Genomic DNA, 15,111 nt, shown 5'->3' with positions numbered 1-15,111 from the left:
TCACACATGATCCTGCTCTAGAGGCTTCTAACTGCAGTGTGTGAGCGAGGTAGTGTGTGTGTGTGTGTGTGTGTGTGTGTGTGTGTGTGTGTGTGTGTGTGTGTGTGATTGGGAGGCACCTCTCTTGTTTTGCAGCGAGATTAGGTAATGCAAAGCAGTTTATAGATGAAACACATATTGAAAGCAGCTGCTTTTCTCAGGATTGACTGTGTTGTGTGTTGAGTATCAAGAACATGTCAACAGTCCAGCATGCCCTACATATGGCTTTGCGTGCCTGTACTTACATTAGATTTCACGTGGAACACATGCAGTATGACTTCTGACCTTGCACACTCTCAGTAGTCTGTTTCCTTTACCTGACACTGTGCACCCGGGTCCACTTTTCAACTTTACGCTTTTTAATCTGGGGGGTGCTTTGTGTGTGAGTATGCACATATCTATGTGTGTATGTCTGAGCATGTGCATACAGAGTAAATGCTTTCAGTGTCTGGCTATGGAGGCGGTAACAGGTTCGCTAATTGGAGTTCATTAGCTTCCTTTTCAGAGGACTTTAGATGTGTGTTAGCTTGTCACAGTGAGCTACAGCTTTATTTGCTTATCTTACACATAATAGATGGGAAGGGGTGAAATATGCCAAAAGAAATAAAAAATACCAACAGAGTGTGACCACACCTCTGTGACGTTAAGATATGTGATTAAGAGTTAATTAAAAGCTAATGTGCTAGTTAGCCTAAAGCTACCTGTTAAGCTAATCCCATTTTAGCAGAACTTCTTAAACAGCATCGCTAAGCTGGAAAAGATGATGAACTTCACATCTGTGTTAAATGTTAATCAGAAATTAGAATTTTCACTCAGAAGTGTAAGATGAAAAGGAGAGTAAATTCAGATAAAGCTAGTCGTGGCACCGTGCCCAGATGGTTTTAGCTTGGCAGTGCTGCCTTATGTCAGGGTTTCCAACTCTCATGTTTTTAGCTTGACACGTCCACTTTTTCTCTCTCTGTCTCACGCTCTCATGTTGCCCAAATACATTTCACTGTAAATAAGAGGAAGCTTTGAACTCCCTCATTCATGGGCGAATGCATAGGACAAAAGCTGTACATGTTTTTTTCCACCCTACATAGCATCACTACAGAGTTAACATGTCACACAGTGTAACAGATATAATGATGGTACTTCTGTTAAAATAAGGAGAAAAGCAAAGACCTCTACATAACAAACACATTTTGAATAGTTTCTATTTCTACAAGTTCACATGGAATATAAACTGAAATGTCCATGTGTGATGGCCTCTCCCTATTTTAAGCCAGTTCATGACACTTGTAAATAAACTTTTAGAAAGTCAAGAAAAAGACTTGAGCCTGTGATAAGTGAGATGAGCAAGTCTCAGTGAATGCATCCAGATACTGAGAAAACATTAAGGCTTAGTTTCCCAGACATGGATTAAGCATAATCCTAGACTACAAAACCTTTTCAGTGTAGATAGCTGAATTTGAATTTTGGTCAACAATGTAGTTTAAAAAATGGTGGTGGTAGCTGGGCCCCCTGTGGTGGGTGAGGTTTACCCTGAGTTCTATAATTCTTTGGATGTTGTGGGGCTTTAAACCTCATGTGGATCAGACTTCTTGGCCTCCTTGTGAAGTTCTGTTCCAGGGTACTGGGGAGGAGAGGAGATTAGTGAAGAACAATCCAGATTGTCCTGGTTGCTGAACACTGGACTCGCTCCTTATCCTCCTCAGCATATTCAAGGTTGAGTGGAAGTTTGTCTAACCAGTCTATATGTTTTTTCTGGACCTGGAGTAGACATTCAACTGCATTCCTTAGAGCGTCCTGTGGGGAGTGCTTTGGGAGTGTGGGGTATTAGGCCTGCAGGCTCCCCGGTTCCTGCACAAAAGCAGTGAGAACATTCCTGACACTAAGTGAGACTCATTCCAGGTGGGATTTGGACTCAATCAGGGCTGCCCTTTGTCTATGATTCTTTTCATAACTTTTAAGGACATAACATCTGACACAGTCAAGGGGTGGAGGGTGGTCTCAGGACCTTGCAGATGATGTGGTCTTTTGGATTTTTTTTTTTTTTTTTGCAGCTCTTGTGGGACGCTTCCAGCCTGCAGTGGTCAGTATTTATCAAAAAATGATCACATAATAGTGGTGAACCACTGGTAGGACCTTGGGTGGCTAAGGTTTAGTGATGCACGTGAGGAGGCAATGCTGGTCCATGTGGTCCAGTCCAACAGAGGATAGAAACCACAAAGCAAAAATGGTTCAGGAATGGTTTGAGGAGCACAACAATAAGTTTGAGGTGTTGACTTGGCCTCCAAATTCCCCAGATCTCAATCCAGTCAAGCATCGTGGGATGTGCTGGTCAAACAAATATGATCCACAGAGGCCCCACCTCGTAACATGCAGAAGGATCTGTTGCCAGATACCACAGCACACCTTCAGGGGTCTAGTGGAATCCATGCCTCAGACAAAATATTAGACAGGTGGTCATAATGTTATGCTACGCAGCAGTATTAGACAGCAGCATGATTCATATAAGCAACTCTACGCATAGGACCCGTAATTACTTGAAAAAGCCAGTAATAGTAATAATAAATGACACTGTGTTTTTCTTTGCTTCAGATAGGTGAGCTGTTATACATTTCCCCAAATATGAAATAACTTTAATAATAAGTTATAATAATTCTAAATAATATTATGGCAACTTAAACTGAAATTGTGACTTTTACAAATGTAGCCCCAATCTCAAATACTGTCTGTAAATCTCACTCCTGCTGTTATCTGAAAGTTGGCAACCCCGCTTACAATAGAACAGTGAGCGCATAGTAACACCTGCAGTCTCTGAGAAAAGCAGACAACAAAATAGATTTTAGTCTTTTTTATTAATATGACTAAATTTAATGTGATTTCCCGTGAAGTGGAGAATGGAACATTTCCAGCTCACTCTGACAAAGCGTTTTGCTGCAGTGCATTTGGGAAAGACTGAAACGATGATCATCAATATGTATTCCTTCAAAAGAATGCTGAACAAAACCGCCAAAGAAAACACTAAAGCAAGACTTTAGCAAAACATTAAGTCAGTGCATGTCTGCACATACAAATGGGCACTAAATCCCAATCATAGATGAGTGCATAAATGTAGCTAATCTAACAATCTGACACAAATACACATAGGCTGCAGGAACACCTCAAGTGCAAATTTTACAGAAAACCTCTGAACATTATGTCCCTGTGAATTATGGTTTTAATGCTTCATCTGTTCCCATTAGGCTATCCATCACGCCGGTGCTCACTTAGTCATGGAGCGGTTTCATCGAGGGGGGAGAAGCGCAAGGGGAGACAGGAGGAGGTGTGCACATGTAAGAGCACGAAAACCACAGAGCAAAGGGTTGAGAGAAAGAAATAAGACGGGGGGGAGGAAGGTGTGCGTGGGGGGGGTGAGAGGGGTGTCATGCAAATAAGCGGTGGGAAATGAAAGGATTAAAGAAAGAGAGGGGGATGTTGAAGTGACCTGAAAGGAGATAAAATGCGAGGACAAAATGGACGAGCAACAGCAGCGGTGCGGAGACAGAGCCGAGAAAAGGGGTCATTTAGACAGATTGATGGTGATGAGGGAAGGCTTGAGATCCCTCCAATACTGATAGCTACTCACGACTGCTCTGTCTGACAAAAATGGGTCCGTGTTTGTTTCTGTACGCGCGCGTCTGTGCGTTTCCTCGTTTGCTCATTGTATTGTCCCCTGCAATACGGGCTTTAGAAAAGTGGCCTTGACACCAGGTGGGAACCAAAACACAGCACTAGGCTGTTTAGACTTGCATGATCTAAACTATCAATTTTAGCTCAGCCTGTGAATTCAGAGGCTGGTTTTTGCAGGTCACTGGTTGTTTCCGTCTGTTTGCATTTGGGGGAGATTAGAAAAAAGGGATAAAATGTACTATTAAAGCCAGTAATTGTATGCTGAAACACACAATTATGCAAAAATGTGTTCCGTAATGCCAGCTTATTATAGTGACTTGTTCTATGAAATTGGCGCCGGCCCATCTACCCAACGTGGTATTAACTGTGTCGTAGCTTATCAGCAGCGATTGAATATTGATTCGCATAAGCTTGTCTGACTGCATGCCTCCGTCATGTTAAACATTTTCCATTTCCATGTCCCTGTTGTCAGATCAGGGACAAATACTTGTAGAGCTTTTGCAGTGAATACAAATTTTACTCCTGCAAACAGCTATTACTTCCAAACATCCTTGATGCTAGACCTTGTAATTTTCTTGTTTAAAGAAAACTAAATCTCACTCCATTGTGTTTGTTTGCCTGGCAATCTGGCAGCGCCCAAGGAAATTGCATTTCCACGGCAGCGTCTCTGTTTTACCTTCATCCCCTTTTTAGCTGCACTTTTTAAATCTAGAAACCTTGTTATTCAACTTTTGATTGCCTTAACTCCATTATGCAACCGTGGCTCCGCTGACCTCCAGTGATTGGTCATTGCTTTTCCATCCAGTGTGCCGAATGCCGGGCCACCCGGGTTGTTTCTGTTGAGGAAATATCAGCTCAGATGGAGGTGTTAAAGTAAAATGTTGTCAGTGATATGGATCACTGGCCACAGAGGGTTTCAATCAACCATGCAATATGAAGGGAAAAGACATGGCAACTCTGTCCAAAATGTCATTGACAAATGCGCGGTGCAGGAGCTCTGAAGGTTGCATGTTATTGGGAGAGGTGGGAGGAATGACAAGGATTGAAAGAGTGAAAGATAAAGAGATGGATGAGGCTGGATGCGAGGCAGTAGGGGAGGGAGATAACGCAAATGAAGAAAAATAGGAATTTGAAGGAAGGAGAAGAAGTCGCTTTTGCTTTTTTGTAGGTTGCGGTTCAAACTTAAAACTAACAAGTCTTATCTTAAGTGATCACCATTTTTTTTTTATTTTTTTTTTTTATTTTTAACCTTTATTTAACCAGGAATGTCCCGTTGAGATCAAAGACCTCTTTTTCAAGGGAGTCCTGGCCAAGAGGCAGCACATTTCAAGACAAATACATACGAACAAACAAAGTTAAAATTACACAAAACAATTACACATTATTGAGGCAGCCTGTAGGCCTTTGAGTTTAGTTTTAAAAACATTTAAAGACAACAATTCAGTTAGTTTCCAGTCTTTCTGTAACATGTTCCATGAAAAAGGCGCAGAGTGGACAAAGGCTTTCTTACCCAGCTCTGTGCGGACAAGGGGAACAGACAACAGCAGCTGATCATTTGAGCGCAAGGAGTAAGAACCACTATTTGTCCTTGTGACCAAAGTACAAATATAAGGAGGCAGCAATCCAAGCATAGCTTTGTAAATAAAAGTGTACCAATGCCCCTGTCTTCTAATGGCCAAAGGCGGCCATTTTACTCTTAAGTACAAATCACAGTGATGGGTCAGGTATTTACAATTGGTAATAAACCTCAAGGAAGCATGATACATCGTGTCCAACATTAGAAGACATGAAGAAGAAGCGTTCATATACAGAATGTCACCATAATCTAACACAGATAAAAAGGTTGCAGTGACAAGACGTTTTTTTACTGCAAAAGAAAAGCACTGTTTATTACGGAAGAAAAAACGAAGTTTAAGTCTCAGTTTCTTTACTAGTCTCTCTATATGTGGTTTAAAGGTGAAGGAGTCATCAATCCAGACACCAAGGTATTTATATTCATAAACTATCTCTATGACATTTCCTTCAAGGGTGGACACCACTGGAATAGGCTCCGGGACCTTCTTTGACTTGGAAAACAACATTAGCTTAGTCTTGTCAGCATTGAGAACTAATTTTAGCTGAATAAGTGAATGCTGGAAAGCAACAAAGGCTTTCTGTAAAGTTTCAATGGCCTGAGCAAGAGATGATCCATAACAGTGGAGGTGAAGTAAGAATTCTTCACAGTGAGGTTTGAGGGAGGAAAGATGATTTCAGTTTACAGATGTGCTTTTTCAAACAAACCTGCTCGGAGAAAAAGATGGAAAAAATAAAAGATTGAAGATGCAGCAAACCATATGCCCATCCTGGCCCACTTTGTCCATCCCTAAGCAGCAGCAGGCAAAGATTACTTCCTGTTACTTATTACCAAATTTGTATGTTTGAAGTAAGAAAAAGAATGCAGTTGTATGCTTCTTGAGAGGACCCGTTGCTCAATTTGTAGTGCACATTGCCATAAACCCCAGGAAAACTCTAAACCGAGACCTAAATGCTGTGCGATATCGAGCTGATCGTGTACCATCTGGTGTTACTCAAGAAGTTGATTCAAATTACTGGTGCGAGTGTGCTGTTTGGAGAACTTTGGTTGGCGCCAGTTTAAATGTTTCTACTTTGAAAATACATGTAAGACAATATCTGCAAAGGATCCGTTGCAATTCGTTGAAAGTGTGAAGGTGAATTTATGCGTTTTCAGCCAGGTGTCGTTTTTCTGTCAACATGTATACATCTGTGGTTATAAGTTTAGAGCGAAAAATATTTGGGATTTGAACTTAATGATACCCAAATGTGGTTTATTTGTCCGTAATGCTTTCTGTCACGAATTACAGAGAAATTATTTCTAACTTGTTAGCTAGCCCAAGTACACCAAAGCAGTTATAGTAGGTCCAGATCACTAAACGAGAACCCTCTGTCTCAGTGGAGTCTGCACTGTTGGCAAGTTTGACAAAAATGCCTAAACACATTGGATTGTGCTTAATTTAATCCTTTAAACAAAAACAGAGCTGACGATTAACTAAATAAGTCGTACAATTTATGTAAATGCAATTTAAGTATATAATTTAAATTCATGTTCTGTTTAGTTAATACAATATTGTAAAATACTCTGTTGTGTCTGTAATGCAGTTTAACATGTTTCAACATAGCACATGTCATTGTGTAATTCACTTGTTCCGGTTGTGGCTCTTTTTCTTACAGTACCTTAAATGTTCTCCTGACTTAACTGGTGATTGACAAGGCAAGTGATTTTTGGGCACTAGGACAGAGACGGAAAATAGTGTCACTGTCTAGCTCATAAATATATATTAAGAAATAGCGTAGCTTTAAAGTTGATATGAAAAGCAGTTGTATAGAGACATTTCTTGTTGCGGCAAACACGCTCAGATAAGAGGCGTGTGGAGGCTGTTGAGCTTTAATGTTTCGGGGAGCTTAGAGGTTAGGTGTGGTTCTGAACCGTGCCAGGGATTACATATTTATTGTTTTGGGACGGGTTTCAGAGTAATATTGTGTATATTTTCAAGGAAATGTGTAGGCTTTTATCTGTCATCATGGGCCTATTAAAATATTACACGGGCTATTTCATAAAGCAGATATAGATTTTTAAAAAAAGCATTGACTGCTCTGCTTTATTCTTTGCTGAAATCAATTCAGAGCTTATGCTGGACTGTCACAGCAGGCATAAGATTTAATTACAGCTCTCTTTAACAGTTTAAATGTGCCTTTGTTAATAATCCCTGTGTGCATTCCATTCAGTGTTAATACTGTAATTATGAAACATGTTTACACAGCTTCATACTTTGTAACTGTAATTTAGAAGTTAATTCTTGTTTGTTTGTTGGTTGTTTTTTTTTACTTGTTTTATGCGTAAATGATTTGCAAGCAATGTTATGAGACAGATAAGCAGTGATAAATAAGGAAAGCTTGGTTTCATAAGACTTCCAAACTCAATTCCAATTTATTTCTTTTCTTTGTGTGTGTGCGTGTGTGCGTGTGTCTGTGTGTGTGTTCCTCAGCTTCCTCACAGCAGTTTTGTTAGTCACTCCCAATGCAACACAAAGGAATGACTTGCCTCAGTCGCTTCCACTCATACACACAAAAAAACAATCAGCAACTGAACTTGGTGACCAGTCAGTGCTCTTTGTTACTGTTGAGCAGTTTGCTAAATTAATGCTACATCTGTGTAGTACAATGTTTTTCTCATCACTCTTGTTGTGCAAATCTTTTTGGCTAGCTTGCTGAATCGTGCTATTACTACTGTTTTTTCTTTATTAACCTCCTAAGACCCAAAGTCTTCCACGGCATGCATTTTTAATTTCTCTTTGATATTGGGACCCGATGAATATAAAATGAATTTTCTTTTACCTGATTTCTGTTTGTAAGAAAAATAAGAGCCACATATGAGGATATTGGTTTAAAATTTTGATAGAACAGTAGCAGTATAATGTCCTCGAAAGTGAATATCAGGCCCTTGTAGAGGAAAATTGAGTATTTTGGTCTAAATAACCCAAAATGTGACGTCCATATATGTGGACGTCAGGTCCTAGGAGGTTAATTTCGTTTCACATGCATATTAATAAGCAGAAGACAAAAGATGGAACCCCCCCCCATTAAAAAAAGAACTTACAATGTCAAGATCTTACTTATCTTTATGTTAAAAAGCACATTTATCATATATGCAGTAACAAATTCATGAGATCGTTTAAACAACCTGCATGTTGAATATTGTTGTAAATGAAGATACATTTTTTGTTTTTGTTTTTTTTTTAAAAAAACATCTTAATTTTAAAGAAAGACACGCATTTTGCAGTGTGGTTACACACCTCCTTTCTGTTGAACAAGCATACAGTTAGAGTTAGCTGATACAGCTGAATCTTTGAGACATTCATTTCGATCATCCAGGGAGCACAGAGCCGGTTGTATGAGACCATTGTGTTGCTGAAGTGCTTTTTCAGACCAAATTGGACATTGCTGCATTATGGATTTATTGTGATTTATTTGATGTTCTACACAGCTATCAGCCTAACAAAACATATGTCACTCTTTTTTTTTTTTTCAAGTAGAATATGCCGGTAGTCCAAAATAACCCCAACCTGTATCCCTGGTTTTGTTCTTGGATGAGATGGATACCTTGATGGCACACAGCAGGGTTTATGCTGGAAGCAGGGCAGAGGGGATTTAAGGTTAGTTTATTTTTGCTAAATCGGATTTTGATAAATATACATAACATTTTTCAAAAGCCTAATAAATGACTTTCCATGTTAAATCTTGAGGATTAAAGGATTGTAAGAAGAGATGTAGCTGCAAAGGCCAAAGAAAGGAGAAGCAATAGTCCAACAAAAAGTAACCTCAAAGACAATGGGCTTTTTGATTGAAAGGAATGAATGCAACACTTGGGTAAAGAAGAGGATCAGTGCTGTAATATCTAGGCTAGGTGTGTTATCAGTGCAAAAAGTCAAACTTGGCTCAATCAACAGTTTCAACTAAAGTAAAATAAAATAAAATAAATTCTATTAAATTAACGGTAAATGGACGGGTTCTTACATAGTGCTCTTCTACTCTACTCTTCCTCATTCGCCCATTTACACCCACTCATACAATCACTTTTTCTACACCTAAATGCTTTAAATCTAACATTCAGACACATTCTTACTCTGATGAACACTCCAGAGAGCAACGTGGGGCTCAGTATCTTACCCAAGGATACTTAGGCATGCAGACTGGAGAAGCAATGGATTGAACTACTAGTAAAACATCAACAGCGGCACCTCCAGGAACTGCAACAACAAATTCCAAAGTGCTGGAATTCAGATTGAATCTAGTTGTGCAATAGCCTTTTTTTCTACTACAGAGCGATAAAACTAAGTATCGTAACTCTTAGCATTTCTTGAAATCTAATTTAATGACCAGCAGGGGGCAACTTTTCTGTCTGCACTGAAACATCCAGATGGACACAAGTCTTCAGCTTCCTGGGTGTGTCACCTCCATAAACACTTTCATGCTGACTTCCTGCTGTTTATGGTCTTAACCGCTAGCATCGAGTTTCAAGGAACTCAACGTGACACTCATTTAAAAAATTTGGTCCCCATTAAAATCAAACAGTAGATCGAAGCGGGGCATGCTGTTGTGCTGGCCTGTATCGTGATTGACAAATGGCTAGCATGTGAATGTGGAGAGTGCCTTGGTTTCAAAACACCAAAATGGCAAGGCTTCACAACACGACTTCACCCCCTCCAAAAAAAATGTGTGACATCATGGTTGCTGCGTCCATCCTTTGTATATGCTCTATGTGTAAAGCGCATGCGGTACTCTAATCCATAATAAGCCTGAAGACTTTAAACATAATCTCTTTGTTCCTACTTTACATCTGCAACAAATTTATTGTGATAATGTGGATTCACTGGTTGGTATTTATAATGTTTGAAGTTTGGAAATCTCACACCGAGAGCCCAAAAAGGATTTAAAGACCACATCGATTTGTGCCAGACCACCTCCACAGGCCAATATATTTCACCAATTATGTTTGCTGAGAACAGCATTTCATCATCCAAATACTTAAATCAATTTCACAAGAGGTTGAGAAAAATTGTAGGGGATACAACTACAATATCTCGCTACTATAATAATGTCACATCATGAAATATTTGTATGTGTTGGCTAAAGCTAGCGCAGTATAAAAACAATAGTAAGAAACCACAGCATGAGACAATCCTTGATCCCCCTTTTTTATCCCTTATCTATGTTTGGTGGTGAAGCACAGGTCTGGGCTTTGGTCCGACATACTACATGTGCCATGCTCTGTTGCCTAGAAACCCCTCACCTTGCTCAGACTAGGGTCAACTTCTGCTAATCAGGGTGTTTTATTTATTTATCCCCCCTGCACACATACACACACTCACACACACACACATCAAATCTGTGCTGCAGTCACGACTTAGTCAGCCAATGTGTCTGGGCCAGTTCTCACAGTGCAGCTGGGTCTTGCCACTACATCAGGTTCAGCTCAGGTACCAGGCTCAGTGAGAAGCTGGGTGACCCTCTCGGTGACCGGTGCTTTCAAAGTGGCTTGCAGTGCAAAGTGTGCATAGATATGACTATTTTTATTCTAGGACCAGTAAAGCTTTTGAACATGGAACGGAAAAAAACATATGAATGCTCTGTCCTGTGAACATTTAGTTCTCTCACACACATACGCACACCCCTACTGCGGAGCCAGCTCCACAACTGACTCCGCAAAATGCCTTTACTTAAAATACCTTTGCTCACGGAAATCTTCAGTAATTTTACATATGAGCTGAGCCTCGACCTCCAACTGAGTGGAGTTTTTCACACCAAGAGAACAACCGCAAAACACCCTAAATGAATACGCTTCACAGCGATATAAACTAACATCCTCTGCCTGCATATCATCAGCCTGTCAGTGTGTACCTCTACTCCCCTGTGCTCTGACAGTAAACTATGCCATTTTAGCAGACGGCCAGAAGTTGTACTGTCTTCTGGGTTTTGCTTAGAAAAAAACCCTAACCAGTTCTTAATGACCTCTTTTATTATCACTCCACCACTACTCTTCACACCTGCACTCAAGAATAATATTTACCCTGTCTGTCATCATCACACGGTGGATGTGTGTCTTCCTGCCTTTGTGTCAGGGTCTAATGATGACTACCATTCTCCGCTTCTCTCAGGCGTCTTATTAGAGAGGGGAGTAGACACGCTCTGTCTGTGTGAAATAGGTCTTTCTCAGGAAAAGTGGGAGCAGAGGGCTGAATACCGGCAAAAAACCCAAAGCTCCCTGGTCAGTCATAATATATCAATTAGACACAACTTGAATGCAAAAGCATGCCCTTTCTGTGTGTGTGTGTTTATGTGTGTTTGTGAGGACTAAAAATTGGATTGCTACTGTACTTGTGGGGACCAACAGTCCCTATGGGGACAAAATGCCCATCCCCATGAGTTTGAAGGCATTTTTGAGCCTCAAAATGTGGTTTTAGTATCAGGGTTACAATTAGGTTATGGTTAGGTTCAGGGCAAGGGTTAGGGTTAGTGGCAACAGAAAGCATTATGTCAAATATATGTCCTCCCTAAGATATAAAGACAAGTGTGTGTGTGTGTGTGTGTATGAGTTGAGATCAGTTAATAACTGAGTCGGTGCTGTGGGTGGGGACGTGTGATGAATTTGGGTGGCATGCTGCACTGATCTTGTTGTGAGCCACAGTGTGATCACTTGCATTTGGAAAAACAAGAGTTAAGTCACTCACACACACGCACACACACACACACACCCCTTGAGAGTTTAAACAGAAAGAGGGGGAAAAGAGGCAAAGGGAGGAGTGAGAGAACGGAGGGAGACGCCAGTGTTTTCAGTCTCTGTTTTCAAACTTTGAGAAGGCTTGGGAGTCATTTGTAATGAGAAAGACAACAACTGGATCATGATTCTTCTCAGCTTTCACCCATGAAAAGATCAGCACAGCGGGATTTTTGGATGCAGATGCATCTCCATGCATTTGCTACACCCAGTTTTTTTTGCGTGAAATTTGATGTGCCTGTGTGTCGTAGCAATGTTTTATAAGCTTTCGAGATTTTGATGGGAAAATGCAAACTCGGATAAATGCTGGTGCACCGTGGGAGCTTGTCTGCTAAACTGATTTGCCAGGCTCATTCACTGTGTGTTATTCCAGCCCCTTTTTCAGTGTTGTATGTCAGTTGTTGGCATTTTAACAAAGCCATCTAACTCAAATGGTATCATTTGTGACAGACAGAGTTCTGGCAATAGTCAGATGAGATGGATATCTTTAAAGGTCCCAAAGGATCCATCACATTTAAAATGCACAAAGTAAGCCTATATTTTTTGGCATGATTAAGCTTAGTGAGAATGGGGCAAATTTTCACTAAAACTGCAACCGTTTCTTAATCATAATGAAATATTATCCTAAAATTAATCAGCAAGTGAAAACAAAATGAAACAAAGGCAAACAACAGACAACTCTTCTGGCTTTTAAAAAGTGGCTGTTACCTTTTGGCATCCAGTATTGCAGTGGGCAGCGAGTCAAGAGCCTAAGCAGGTTCTGGCAGAGTGGCATCATTTTATGTGAGATCATATAATGTGATGATATGATGCTGATGTCTGAATTTTCATTAAACATGTTGACCACTCGTGCTTTTCTGTTCACAATGAACCTCGAGCTAGCAGTTTGCTTACTGTAGAGATTATGGATTTTCCCAGCACTTGGTTTTCTCATACAGCTCTGAGCAATAAAAGAAACAAATGTGTTTATATGAATTGTTATTTCATACAGAACCCATTCTCAATGCAGCATTTTGCCCGTGTGTTGTTTCTATTTGAATGTTACAGTCATGTGAAAAAGAAAGTTTTCACATGACTGTATCCAATCCTGTGAACATCCAAGTTGCTCACTTACTGCTCCCATATGATGTAAGTAGGTAAGTAGCAGCCAGGTGTTGATAATTAAATGACTGATCATCAGCAAGCGTGAGCACCTCTATAAAACTGGAAGTTTTAGCAGCTTGCTGGTGTGAAGCATTCAGGTGTGTGTTAACACAATGCCACAATCTTCCCAGGAGTCGTTGTCTCAGCACATTCACTCTGAGGTCAGAACATGTGATGCTCAGAGAATTGCAACAAAACAACGAGCTAGATCTCAGATTCTACAAGCTTCAGTTGGTCTGTTAAATGTTAAAGTTAATGATTATAATTAGAACAAAAAACTGAACAAAGTACTGCTTCTGTGGAAGAGTTGCCAGGAGAAAGTCTCTCCTCTACAAGATCATGGCTGCAAAGCTCAGGTTTGCAAAGTTGCATTTGAACGCAAGTTCTGGAACAACAAGACCTAAATAAAAATGTTTGGCCAAAATATACAGCACCACATTTAGCAAAAACCAAACACAGTATATCAGCACAAGCATCTCATACCAACTGTCAAGCATGGTGGTGGTGGAGGGATGATGATTTTGGCTTGTTTTGCAGCCACTAGACCTGGGTGCCTTGCCTAATTGACCATCAACTTCTCTGTGTGCCAACGCATAGTACAGTCGAATGTAAGACCATCTGTCCTAACGCTAAAGCTTGACTGAAATCGAATCATGCAACATCCGAAGCACAGAAGGGACTCTATAACAGAATGGCTGAAAAAGAAAAGTATCAAAGTGTTGCAATGGCCCAGTCAAAGTCCAGACTTCAACCTCATTGAAATGCTCACACACACCTCAATGAACTGAAGCCATTTAAAGAAAAGTGCCCCAAAATTCATCCACATCAATGTGAAACGCTGATAAAGTCATAAAGAAAATGATTGCTTTGAGTCATTGCTCCTAAAGGTGGTTCTACAAGCTACTGAATCATGCAGTCTAGTTCGTTTTGAACAGGATTATAAAGAGTCATACGAAAACTTTCTTTTTCATATGATTGTAGATATTAGAGAAAAAAAGAGTTGTCCTCTTTCTCACAGCTCATCACACAACCCACAGACTTACCAGCAAAATACCAACATAACTGTACACGTATATGCACTATATCCATTTATAAAAGCATGTGAGACATAAAAGGAACAATACATAAGGTTCTTTTTCATTAAACTAAGTTTGACTCTCTTACAGCCTAAAGCTCTGAACTCTGCATTTGAGCTTCTTTTGAATCACTTTTTGTATTTCTCAGATTAATTGCATCTAAAATGAGTTCCTACTTGATGTTGCAACAGTCAACGGCTTGAAGGAAATGACTCATGGGAATTACAAGAAAGTACTATTTCTCATTTGCAGAACTTCGCTGACATTGACTTTTTAAAGATATTTGTGGGAGAGGTGCCACTGAAGTTAACACTTCGCAAAGGCATAATAAAGCAGAGGGCTGCTGCCTCCACAATGCCTGCTCATGGCCCCTGAAAAAAGGAAGATTCGGTGCACTCTTTTTAGATATGACTACACAAAGCACACGCCTTATATTATATCTTCATAATAATTTGGCTTATTTCATGAATGTACAGTATTGGCATCAAATGAAATGCAGAAAGAGGAAAACTGCGTAATATTTTGCAATCCTTTTCTGACTTAAGAAGCCAGTTGAACCCTTTTTTCTCTTGTATTGAATACTTTATATTCTAAAAGAAAAAAGCTGACATTGACGTTGTTTTGACACAAAAGACAAGTGTAAAATGTATTATACATAAACACTCAAATGGCTTTCTGCATGTTGCGTTTTAATTATTCTTGTTAATACTTTTTTTTGGTGGGGTTTTTTTCAGCATGACGTAGTTTAGAGTTAATCCTTTGAGTAAAGTATGAAAAATGTAATACCAATTAATTTTGATTTAGCGAGTGATAGATTTGCAAATGGAAATGGGGAAAAACAAATCCAGCACAAAAGCCACCACT

The sequence above is a fragment of the Maylandia zebra genome, linkage group LG22 (genome assembly GCF_041146795.1).
Source record: "Maylandia zebra isolate NMK-2024a linkage group LG22, Mzebra_GT3a, whole genome shotgun sequence".
NCBI lineage: Eukaryota > Metazoa > Chordata > Actinopteri > Cichliformes > Cichlidae > Maylandia > Maylandia zebra.
The sequence above is the reverse complement of the archived record's forward strand: the minus strand, read 5'-3'. Positions refer to the sequence as shown.